Below are 10,675 nucleotides of genomic sequence, written 5' to 3'. Positions count from 1 at the left end.
ATGTGTTTGAATTGTGCTACTACGAATATTCAAGGTACATAGCTCTAAGGAAATAAGAATTCTTTTCTTGTTTACTCAAAGCTCTGAAAATTCTTGTCTCTGAAGGAAATCTCTCGTACATACACAGGCAATCTACAGATAATCAGATTTCACTGAATATTGATCTGATACCAAGGCATTCTGCTTAAAATTTTGTGTGGACATTCACTTCATATACAAAAATGAGTGAAACTACTACTACTCTATGACTATTTCATATGGGATATTTGACATAATATGGGAAATATGCATAACATTCACGTTACGCTTCCCTGAAATAGTATAAAACAGCATATGAACTATTAAATTATTTGGCTTAACATTATATTGAAAATAAACACTCTTAAGCTCCACAGAGAACAGTCATTTCTCATATTATTTTTTTTTTTTGGTAGGTCAGGTCTTGGTCTGTTTATCTTTAATTATCTGTGCTATGACCTGAAATCATTAATTATTTCTCTGAAAAACAAGGTAGACCTCAGTGATTTTTCTCCTGACATAATAAATGTACATAAGAATATGAACTAATACCTAAAAATCTCCATATGAACATCATCCAAAGCTAGCTCTTCCCTATGGGTAATGAAAGTAGGGAAAACCCGTTCCATGCATGTGAGGTTCTTTGAGGTCTCCTTTAAAGAGTCGTTTAGTGGAATTTTTCATCTTTCTTTCAAAAATATAGAAACAGAATCACTTAAATAATTGCTCCTTAGGTACTCATCTGATCAGATAAGTTGGGAAAGGAAGTTTCTGATTCTGATTTAGCAAATGGCAGTCAGGCTTTTTTTTTTTTCCTTCCTCTATTCACATAAATATATTATTCAGTTTCATGTGAAATATTTCAATCCACATACATAGAAAACAAAGAAACTCCTAAAAATAATAAAAAGGAATTAGATCATTTAATGCAAAAGCTCAGTACACTCACCCAACAAATCAAAAGGCCAGTTAAAGATTCCTTTGTTGCTCTAAAGGTTATTCAGATTTTCCTAGAAGAAAAGTCCAACCTGCTTTATCAAATATGCTGTGATAAGGTACTCTGGATATCTTATAGTGATGTTCTCTGTCTTCATATGAATTATTAAAATATATTCTGAAACAAGAACCAGAAAACAGGCAAATGGCTTTGTCAAAGACTACAGGGTCATATACATTTTTATTTTGACTCGATGAATATTTGAATATTTTATAAGCAGTTTAAAAGCTCCACATACAAAGACTGCAGTTGCAAAGTGGAACGTCCATATTCTAGTAATATAATTATTTATACCAAGTGCAGCAATAATCAACAAGAGATTGAGATCCTTTCCCTTCAGAATAAGTTAATCAGATCCTTTCTTACATGTGAGAAATGCAAACTCAAATATGGTACTTTCACCTGGGCAAAGGGTCTATTCATAGTAATGGAAAGCAATTGCTCTTGTTTCCTTGTGAACTAGAATCTATAAATTGATTTCAAACCAATACACTCCAGCAGGTTTAAGAGGAAGTCACAATTAACTCTAAACAACTTAAAGGATAACTAAATAGAAAACAGGAAACTAAGAAGAGAATGGAAATTATGGTAGTCACTTCAATGGGAGCAAAAATAAACCATCAACTTTTACTACAATAATAAAAAATTTAAAAGTGCTTTCATAATTTTATTCTGCTTTGACTATTATGATTCATCTTTAAATACTTTCTTTTAAAGTCTAGCATATTTTGAAGCACTAAATTCAGGCACTAAGACTACAGAGTGGTACCTAGGTACCCATCTCATTAGAAATAAATTTTCATAAAATGTACTCTCAGATCATTGAGTATGCAGTAAACCATAATCTTACTTCCATACTGTCTTAGACTTTGTCATATATCAGTTTTCTTTCTTCTAGTGAAATCTTTCTTATTATATTGAGTCACAAGAAATTTTTATAAGGGATATTTTTTTAGTGTGAGATTTCTTTCTGATAAAACAACAGGCTTACTGCCAGGAGCTTCTTAGTGGTTAGCTCTTTTAGTAATATGTTTTCTAAACAAGAACTTCTGTCTCACAGTCACTCTCTACTTGCAGGGTGAACTGATTTAGTTTAATTTCTAAATGCCAAATTCTCTCAAGAATTCTCATATACTTCTGTACAAGTGTTGAACTGATTTTCCTAATCTCTTGGGGAAAGCCATGGTAATTCCACCTTTCTCAGTGTCATTGAGGACTGCTTAGTTCAAAATAGCATTACCAGTGTCCTCCGTGTATGTTAACACTTCTAGAAACACAAGCTACATGTGTTAAGATACACTCTTCACTACAAAAATATCAATAGTATCTACCTATGACTTGATGAAAATATCCTTACTGTTAGTCATTAATGTTGTAATCTTCACTGCAGTTAAAATATGCATGAACCTAGAACTGCAAATTAAATATGCTAATACATGGAAACACATTTTAAAAGCCAATGTTAAGCAAAAGTTGTTGCTAACACCCTGCTTAAATGTAAAGAAATATATTTAATTTGAAAATTTTCAAAAATAAAAGAAATTGTGTACAGAAGCCTTTTGTGGACTTCAGGGTGCTGATACTATTTTCCAAAAAGATCACTTGGGTTTGCCTCCAAGAGCAAGGGCAAACTTCTCGGAAGAATACCCTGCTTGTATCTTCAAAATACCAGTCCAACTTCTGCTTACATTTCTTCCTCTGTAGCTGATCTCTGTTCCTGTGTCTTCTTAAGGTAATGTGACACAGAGCATGGGGAAGAGTGATGTAAGAAGGGAGGACTTCAAACTACAGAAGTGACATCAGTAGTCTGGAGAAAGCCAGGACAAAGTATATCAAGTACTGTGAGTGTCTCTTTGATTGATAGGGTATGTGCTTCTGCTAGAAATGACATTTCCTGGCTTTGGAAGCCTCTTTGCTCCTACAAAATCAGTTTTGGCCCTCTGTAGGTAAGAGGGCAAGAAGGTGCTGTTAAAGATGCCTTTTTTTTTTCTTTAAATAAGAAATACTCCCAATTTGATGGTACACAAGGTGCTTTTTTTAGTTTTTCAGCTTGTATAAATGATACTAAAAATGGCTGAGATTTTTTAGCTTATTTTATTTTTAAGATTCTTCATTCATGAATGTGTTTTCAGCTGCGCTATTTATTAGCAACAGGTTTACTAATTTAGCCTCATAGCTGTAATACAGACAGTGTTTTCTTTCCTTTAAAAGGCTGAACGTTAAAGGGAAAGAAGAGCTGGAGCTGTGTAGTTTACTGATGTAATGTCATAACACTTCCTGTATTACATGATTTATAATGTTACAGAAAATTGCTTCTGCTTTATAAGGACTCATCTTCCTCAGAAAAAATATAAATTACTGCAAATAAAATCACAGACAGTTGTGCTTTTTTCAGAATAAAAAAAGTGATATGCCTACTATGTGCAGCATATAGCACTGGATCAGGGAAAGCAATCAGATTACCTTAGAACAATCAGTGTTTATTTGTCAGCCATTGATTTATAAAAAATATATAACATGAGCAATAATACAGTTGTACCTCCAAAAACCACACGGCTGTCATTCCGCAACAGATATATCTTTATTTATTAAAGTATACATAAAATATCTACAAATATTAAAGATCTTTCTATATTACTTAACAGAAATTCATTGTATAGATATGAATTACGTAGCTTACTCACCCTTCTTAGAGTGGTTTATTGACTTTGGCCCCAGGCTTAGGTCTTAGGCACTGTCAGGTCCTGTCCAGCTGAACACAGAATACATTTTGCAACTTTGAAACCTCTAAAATTATGAGTTAATGAAAATATTGACAGAATCTTAACTAAAGCATTCTGAACATGCTGCCGTAACAAGAATTCTGTTTTCATCCAGAGGGAGAAATCAAGAATTGGACATCATTAGGATGGCAGTTATTTTTTTTTTACTAACAGGAGAACTGTTATAATTAACAGTGAGAAAATAGGGTTTAATGACAGTAAATGTGCAAAGAATTCATTAAAATATCACACAAAGCATTTGTTCTCCTGGACTGAAAGTTGAGAGGCAAGGGGCAAGAAGAAGTCAAATAGAATGACATGAAATAGCCTGAGCCTGCCTGTCTCTGTGTTGTCATGGCATTCTAAAGCATTTCTGTATGCTAATTCACTTTTTTTCCCCTCTATTCTGATTTTAGCCACTCGCACTTCACAGCTGCGTTTATCTAACTTTTTCTTAATATTTTCAATTTTTAATGTGACGTTTCCTTTTGTGAAGGATGTCACATACCTATCATTTGAATACTGTCTAACTTGTAAAGCTGAGACAATGGCTGATACCACCCTGCTGGCCTGGAAGAGTTAGATGTGTCAAAAGAATAATTTCATTTTCATACTCAGTTGCCCTTCAGTCTTTCCTAAGAAATGGTTCCTAAGAGTCCAAACAGTTATGGAGAGATTTATGTCATCTATCTGACTGGAATTTTAAGCTCACAACTATTTTTATTTATTACTTAGCAAGAAGAAATAATAAGAACAACTATCTTTGAACTTATAATTTAAATTAAATGGAAGCCTGCTTAGCAAAATATAGTCCTGTTTTCATTAATAACTGCTTATTTTAACTTCTTTTTTTTCCCATTATCTCTTATGTTTCAGTCACAGGAAAAAAAAAATGAAACCCCACCTATTTTCATACTTCATGTTGAACATTTTTCAAGTATATTATCCAATTGCAATTCTATGAATGTTAGCCCTGCACAGTACTAAGCCTTTTGGACTATGCTGTATTGTACATTTTTAAGGTATCTTTCATTCTGACTGAATGCATAACCAGAATGAGTACTGCTCTTATTGTAGCTTTTTAACTAAACCCATTCTGTGAATTCTGTCTGCAAACAAGAATAGCAAATTCCTATTCTAACAGACTCATTTTAAATTACAATAAGGCAAAAATGACAAACAAAATGAAGTCTTTGTGAAAGATTGCAGCGTTAGCTTTTTGCTTCTATCACAATGCACCACTTCTAAAAACAAAACAGCAGTGGATTCTGTAGATATGGTCTTCGATAATTGCATGCATAGTTCACAAAGAAATCAACCTGAAACTTCATAACACAGCACTTTAACAACATAAGGAAAATGAATGAAGCATATTCAGTCTACTACTGAATTGCTGGGCAGAAGGACATAATAAAATTAAAGTATGCATATCAGATTTGTAATAAAATATTGCAGTTTTAATTAGGAACGCTTTAATTAGGGAGAATATGTTATAAAAACAATTTTTTTAATGAGCTATAGGCAGTGAGAAACTTGCCTTCTAAGTCTATGAACAGGTGATCTCCAACCTCTATAAGGACACTGGCTTAGGATGGGCATAGTAGGGAAATCTTATGTACATAACATTATCAAAAAAATTTTTTGTTTTTTTTTTTTTTCAGTCTCTTAGCAAAGTAAGCAATGAATAACCCATCCAGGTCCCTCTGCACCATCAAAAACTTTTGGACTACTACTGCTCTTCCAACATACTGTATAGAAATTCTTGTGCTTTAGGTCATAAGTCAGCCATTACTCCTGAAAACACAGCTGGTTTCAACTGTTTTGACAGGACTAGTTTTCACTGAAATATGAAATCTTGCCAAAATCAACACGTTTAAAGAATCAGGTCAATTAATTGGAATTTTCTTTTGAAAGAAAACTAGAAATGAGTACAACATAAGTCACAGTCATGCATTCAGAATATTTTTTTTTCCTGCATCCATCTTTCTGGGATTTGTAAGTTCAAATTCCCTTTTCTTCATCAATTTAAGCCCTTGCCATTGTATTCATATATTTTAGGTGGGCATAAGCATTGTACAAACAACAAATTATTTTATGTATGCCTATGCTGGAAATTCTCTGCATTCTCTCACAAATAATTTGCAACTATCTTGAAGTGGAAAGAACTGTATCAGAAATATCCTGTCACAGTATAATCCTCTGTCTTGTGTTAGAAAAAGGGACCAGTGGCGGAAGTTTTTTCAATTTGCTTCCAGTTCCCCTCCAGTTATGACTGAAGTTGTATTGTTTTTAACTTTGATTAATATTCATAACAATTCATTAGGTGTCAGTGTTAGAAAATGAAATTTTAAAGACTAGAAAAGATTAAATAACAATTGACAGATCTTCCTTCAGGACATGGTTTTCCCCTCTTCAGCTGTTACATACTCTCATTTCCCCGCAGTGCCACAGCTTCTTTCTCTCTCCCTTGATTTGGAAAATGGTGTAGAAGACAAGAAGCTGTAGCACTGTATTGCCCTGGAGTGCTAGTGGCACAAACTTTTCAGCAGACAGGTGAGGGGCAGGAAGAGAAAAGAGGTGCGAGACTTCTCACAAGCTCATTGAAGGGTTTTTACTTTAAAGAGATACAAGGCTCCAAAACCTGCCCACAGGATTTATTAAAAGGGCCTTCAGTTCTTTTATACCTCGAGGCATGGGAGAAACGCTGCAACACTTTTTGAGGGGTCAAAATACACTTCTACTGTGTAAAATACACTTTTACTAGCAAATTTTGGAAAATAAGGGAACTTGGCAAAATTTGAAGCAATCAACATAAAGCATTTCACAAAGCATTGGCTTAGCAAATTCCAACCCATCCAGGTTTAAGTTGCCCAAATATGAGAAAAAGGAAACTAGGAGAAGAAGAAGGAAGGAGAGAGAGAGAGAGAAAGGGAAAGAGAGTGGGAGAATTATAGCTGCTGCCTTAGGTCCAGGGTAGATCCAGCTCCACAAGTCCAAGGTCAGTAGGGCCACAACAATGCAGTGGCTGCGTGGTGCTGGTTTTATTTCCTCTGGACTCCTGTGGTCACCTCCCTCAAGGTGGGGGCTTTCAGTCTGCCAGCCATTCTGGGGCTGGGTTGGGGGCTCCAGAGGATGTGATGTAGGGCAGTGCTCCCAGTGTGCCAGTGGCTGACAGTTACACTAAAGGCTCTCAAGGAAGCAGGGTTATGTGGGGGGCAGAGCACAAGTCCACCTTAACAGAACCCAATCTGCCCCCTCCCTGCATACACAAAGTTGTTTAGAGCTAGAAATAACTTTAATAACTTTTTTCGGTCCCTCACAAGAGGAAGCACTGTGGGTTTTTTTTGTTTTGATTCAACAAACACATCCAAGTAATGGTCCAGCTATGGTTCTGTTTTTTCACAAAAAGCTCAAAATTTAACTTGGATTCAACATAAATGAATTCCTTATTCAATTCATTCTTCAACCTTATTTCTTCTTTTTAATCTAATCAAGTCTCATTCCTTCTTCCTTTAAAAAAATTGGGGATTTTATGTCCCAAATAGGTGTTATCTTTGAAAAGACAGCTTTTCTCTTTGATTGCTTATGGTCAAGAGAGAGAAAGCCAAACTGAAGTCAGTACTCTAAAAAGTCTCTGGAACTGGACAGGTGTTTCATTAGTGCAAGAATATAATCTGGTTTTAAACTTCAGTCAAAACTATAGGCAATATCATGATTTCTGAATTAACCAAATAAAAGTAACAAAAACTATAACAAAGGCTTAGTTCAAGTGTAGATATCTTGTCAAGTAACCCATCGCAATCAGTATGGCTTCTTTCTCTTGAAATAGGTAGTGGTGGTCAAGCTTCCTTTTACCTGCTGCCAACAACACTTGCAAAATTGTAAGCATCCTGTGTATACTATTTATTGTGAATCACAGTCAAACTGTGTCTTGTTTATTAAAGAGATCAATTTTACAAAATGAGAAAAATACTTTTGTTTGTTCACTTCTTACAGTCAGACTGTTGAAATGATCTTGTAAAAGGTTACATGAAAAGGTAGAGTTATAATACACAAACAGGTTAGAGAACTCATTATCTGAGGGTTTTTTTCCACTTTTTTTGGACAAAAAAAGTGGTTTTAGCTGTAGAGCAATATCTCAGCACAAGGGGACTCATGACTTTCTTGAGAGACCACAAGTTGTTGCATTTGATGTGTACAGCAGTCCTCTCATTCCCCTTCTTATGAAACATCAGGCTTTGCAATTCTTATCTAATCTGATGTTAATAAGAAATAAACAATATCAATATTGTTATTTTCCAAGTCTTCCAAAATCTTTACTTACTGTAAAATCTGTAGTTACCTGCAGTTTTGTTGTGTTTTCATAGAGGATTTTTTATGCTTTTGGTCTAAGAAATTGGTGAACCTGAACATTGTGTCCAAGGTCTGAATGGATTTAGAAAATGAAGAGTTTTGTTCACAGTGTTAATGCCAAACATCTTTTCCATTGATATAACATTGGATAATATGCCAGGAACCTTCCAGCCATGCTTTCACATGACTCAGTGGAAAACAGCAGTGTTTGGTGAAACCTGTCCAGGAACAAGAGCTGTTTCACAAGGATCAAAGTGAGGGTGACATGTACATTGGTCTTCTGCTTACAGGAATTATTCCTGACATCACTACCAATTAATGGTATTCATATTTTAAATACAGTAGCTCAAGAGGTAAATTTGCAATTTCTAATAAAGTCAGGGGTAAGCTTGATGAGTTCACTAGCTGAAGATCTACATAGCTTACTCTCAGCGAGAGGAAAAAACACCAAAGCCTTCACCAAGCCTATTTCTTTATCTGTAGTAAGTTGTATGCTGTGACCGTTTAATTTTATTATTGCTAACTACACTAAGCCATTGACTAATGCTATTATAAGCTGACTTTACACTGATTTCATTATAAGTCTATGTCATGATTTAACTCCAGCCAGCAGCCAAGCAGCACAGAGTCACTCTCTCACTCCCACACCTGCAGGACTGGGGAGAGAATTAGAAGGGTAAAAGCTGGAAAACTTGTGGGTTGAGATAAAGACAATTTAATAGGATAAAAAATAAACCAAGTATGCAAGCAAAGCAAGACAAGGAATTAATTCACTATTTCCCATGGGCAGGCAGGTGTTCAGCCATTTCCAGGAGAGCAGGGTCCCATCATGCACAACAGTCACTTGGGAAGACAAACACCATCATTCCAAATGCCTCCCTTCCTCCTTCTTCTCCTAGCTTTATATGCTATCATTGTCATATCATGCTACATCATTGTCATATGGTATTGAATAACCCTTTGGTCAGTGAGGTTCATCTGTCCTGACTGTGTCTCCTCCCAACTTCCTATACACCTCCAGCTTCCTCACCAGTGTGGCAGTACAAAGAGCAGAAAAAGGCCTTGGCTCTGCATAAGCACTGCTCAGCAATAACAAAAACATCTCTAGATTATCATCACTGTTTTCAGCACAAACCCAAAACTTAGTCTCATACTAGCCACTGTGCAGAAAATTAACTCTACTGGTTGGGATTCCAGGGTGAGTGCTCAGCTTCAGACTTGTTTAGAGGCATTTAACTGAGATTTTACAGCCTCATTTCTAAAGCTACCTGAACTTTCAGATCATATTATTCTTTATATGGTGCATTCACAGTAACACAAAACATAGTTTGGGGAAAGTGATACGCAAGCTACCAGAGAAGCTGTAATGTGATAAAAGGGAATTTCTTAAAATTCACACTGTTTCCATATCTTTATAAATTCCATGTTCAAAACCAACGTATTTTGTATTTACCTGATGGACTCAGTCTGGCTATCTGTTCCAGCTGCCGCCCAGTTTTGTCTCAAGAAGAACTTTAGACACATACAATTCCCTTCCACCATTCATCTTTCTTCCTATTCTTTTCAAGAAAGTGTAAGGCAGACTTTCACCTAGATGGGAGGTGTGATGTGATCTGGGTGGGTCATCAGCCTGAAATATTAGGGATTAGGATTTTGGGAAGCACTGAAGACCATCTCACTCCATAGTTCAGCTGTAGTCTCATGTTTTAAGTACCTGAACCTGTTTTACATTTTCTGTTAGTCTTTTAAATGCCAGTAAAGTTGCACAGTGTAGAGAAGCAAGCAGAAATTCTCATTGAATAGCCTTGCAGTAATTAGCAGGGACTATCAGTGGCAATATTAGCTTGGGTGAAGTGACATGCTGATGCAGGTGTATTGCCCCTGATCTTTACCTTTTTGTAGAGACTGGTGCAATTTTACTGCAGAATCCAGAAACCAGTATATTCAAAACTGTTATCCTCTGCTTTACTTTGATAGCCACTGCACCCCAATACTTTATCTGTTTATTCTTTCTGCCCTAGGCTCATTTCATGACAGTGTTATTCATGTGTTGCTAGGACACTGACATGTGGGAAAAAAGAAGGAGAAATGTCACAGCTGTCTCTTAGTTATGCCAAGACCTTTAAGGCAGAATCTGAGTCGCTAGGCAGAGATATATTTACTAAATTGGGACCAAGAGGATAAGTTCAAGGTGTCCCAAAATAGAAACTTTGACCCCTTGGAAGGGCAAGCAGCTTTTCAAATGCAAGTTAGCAGAAAGTTTAAAGGAAACAAGAGAAGGCAGAAATGTCTGAACACTGTTAGGGAGTATCATATCTGCACATGGAATGAAAGAGCCCCATTCAGGCACAGAGAGTGAGACAAATTATCTTGCTCAGAATGAAAAGTAGAGAGTATTTGCACCTGATACAGAAAACTCAACACCACAGTAAAGCTGACAGGTTAAATTAGGATGTCTTCTGGAAAAAAAAAAAATTAAACTTTTATTAACTCCTCAATCATTAAAACTCTTTCCTTTGTGGTGCAGCCTTGGACTAAGAGTCTT

General features: G+C 35.8%; 1 long non-coding RNA gene across 2 annotated transcripts; it reads right to left on the bottom strand.

Annotated features, from left to right (window-relative positions):
- Window positions 1-736: 736 nt before the first annotated feature.
- LOC135413856 (uncharacterized) lies at window positions 737-10,168 on the bottom strand. Of its 2 annotated transcripts, none has more exons than XR_010430442.1 (3): window positions 10,023-10,168; window positions 3,700-3,767; window positions 737-912 (listed from the first exon to the last, which is right to left on the bottom strand). It is a non-coding gene; the product is annotated as an uncharacterized LOC135413856 (long non-coding RNA). The 2 variants fall into 2 exon arrangements; XR_010430443.1 differs by lacking the exon at window positions 737-912 and adding an exon at window positions 988-1,132.
- Window positions 10,169-10,675: the final 507 nt, after the last annotated feature.

The sequence above is a fragment of the Pseudopipra pipra genome, chromosome 4, assembly GCF_036250125.1.
Source record: "Pseudopipra pipra isolate bDixPip1 chromosome 4, bDixPip1.hap1, whole genome shotgun sequence".
Lineage (NCBI taxonomy): Eukaryota > Metazoa > Chordata > Aves > Passeriformes > Pipridae > Pseudopipra > Pseudopipra pipra.
Note: the sequence above shows the minus strand (reverse complement) of the source record. Positions and strands in the feature narration are given on the sequence as shown.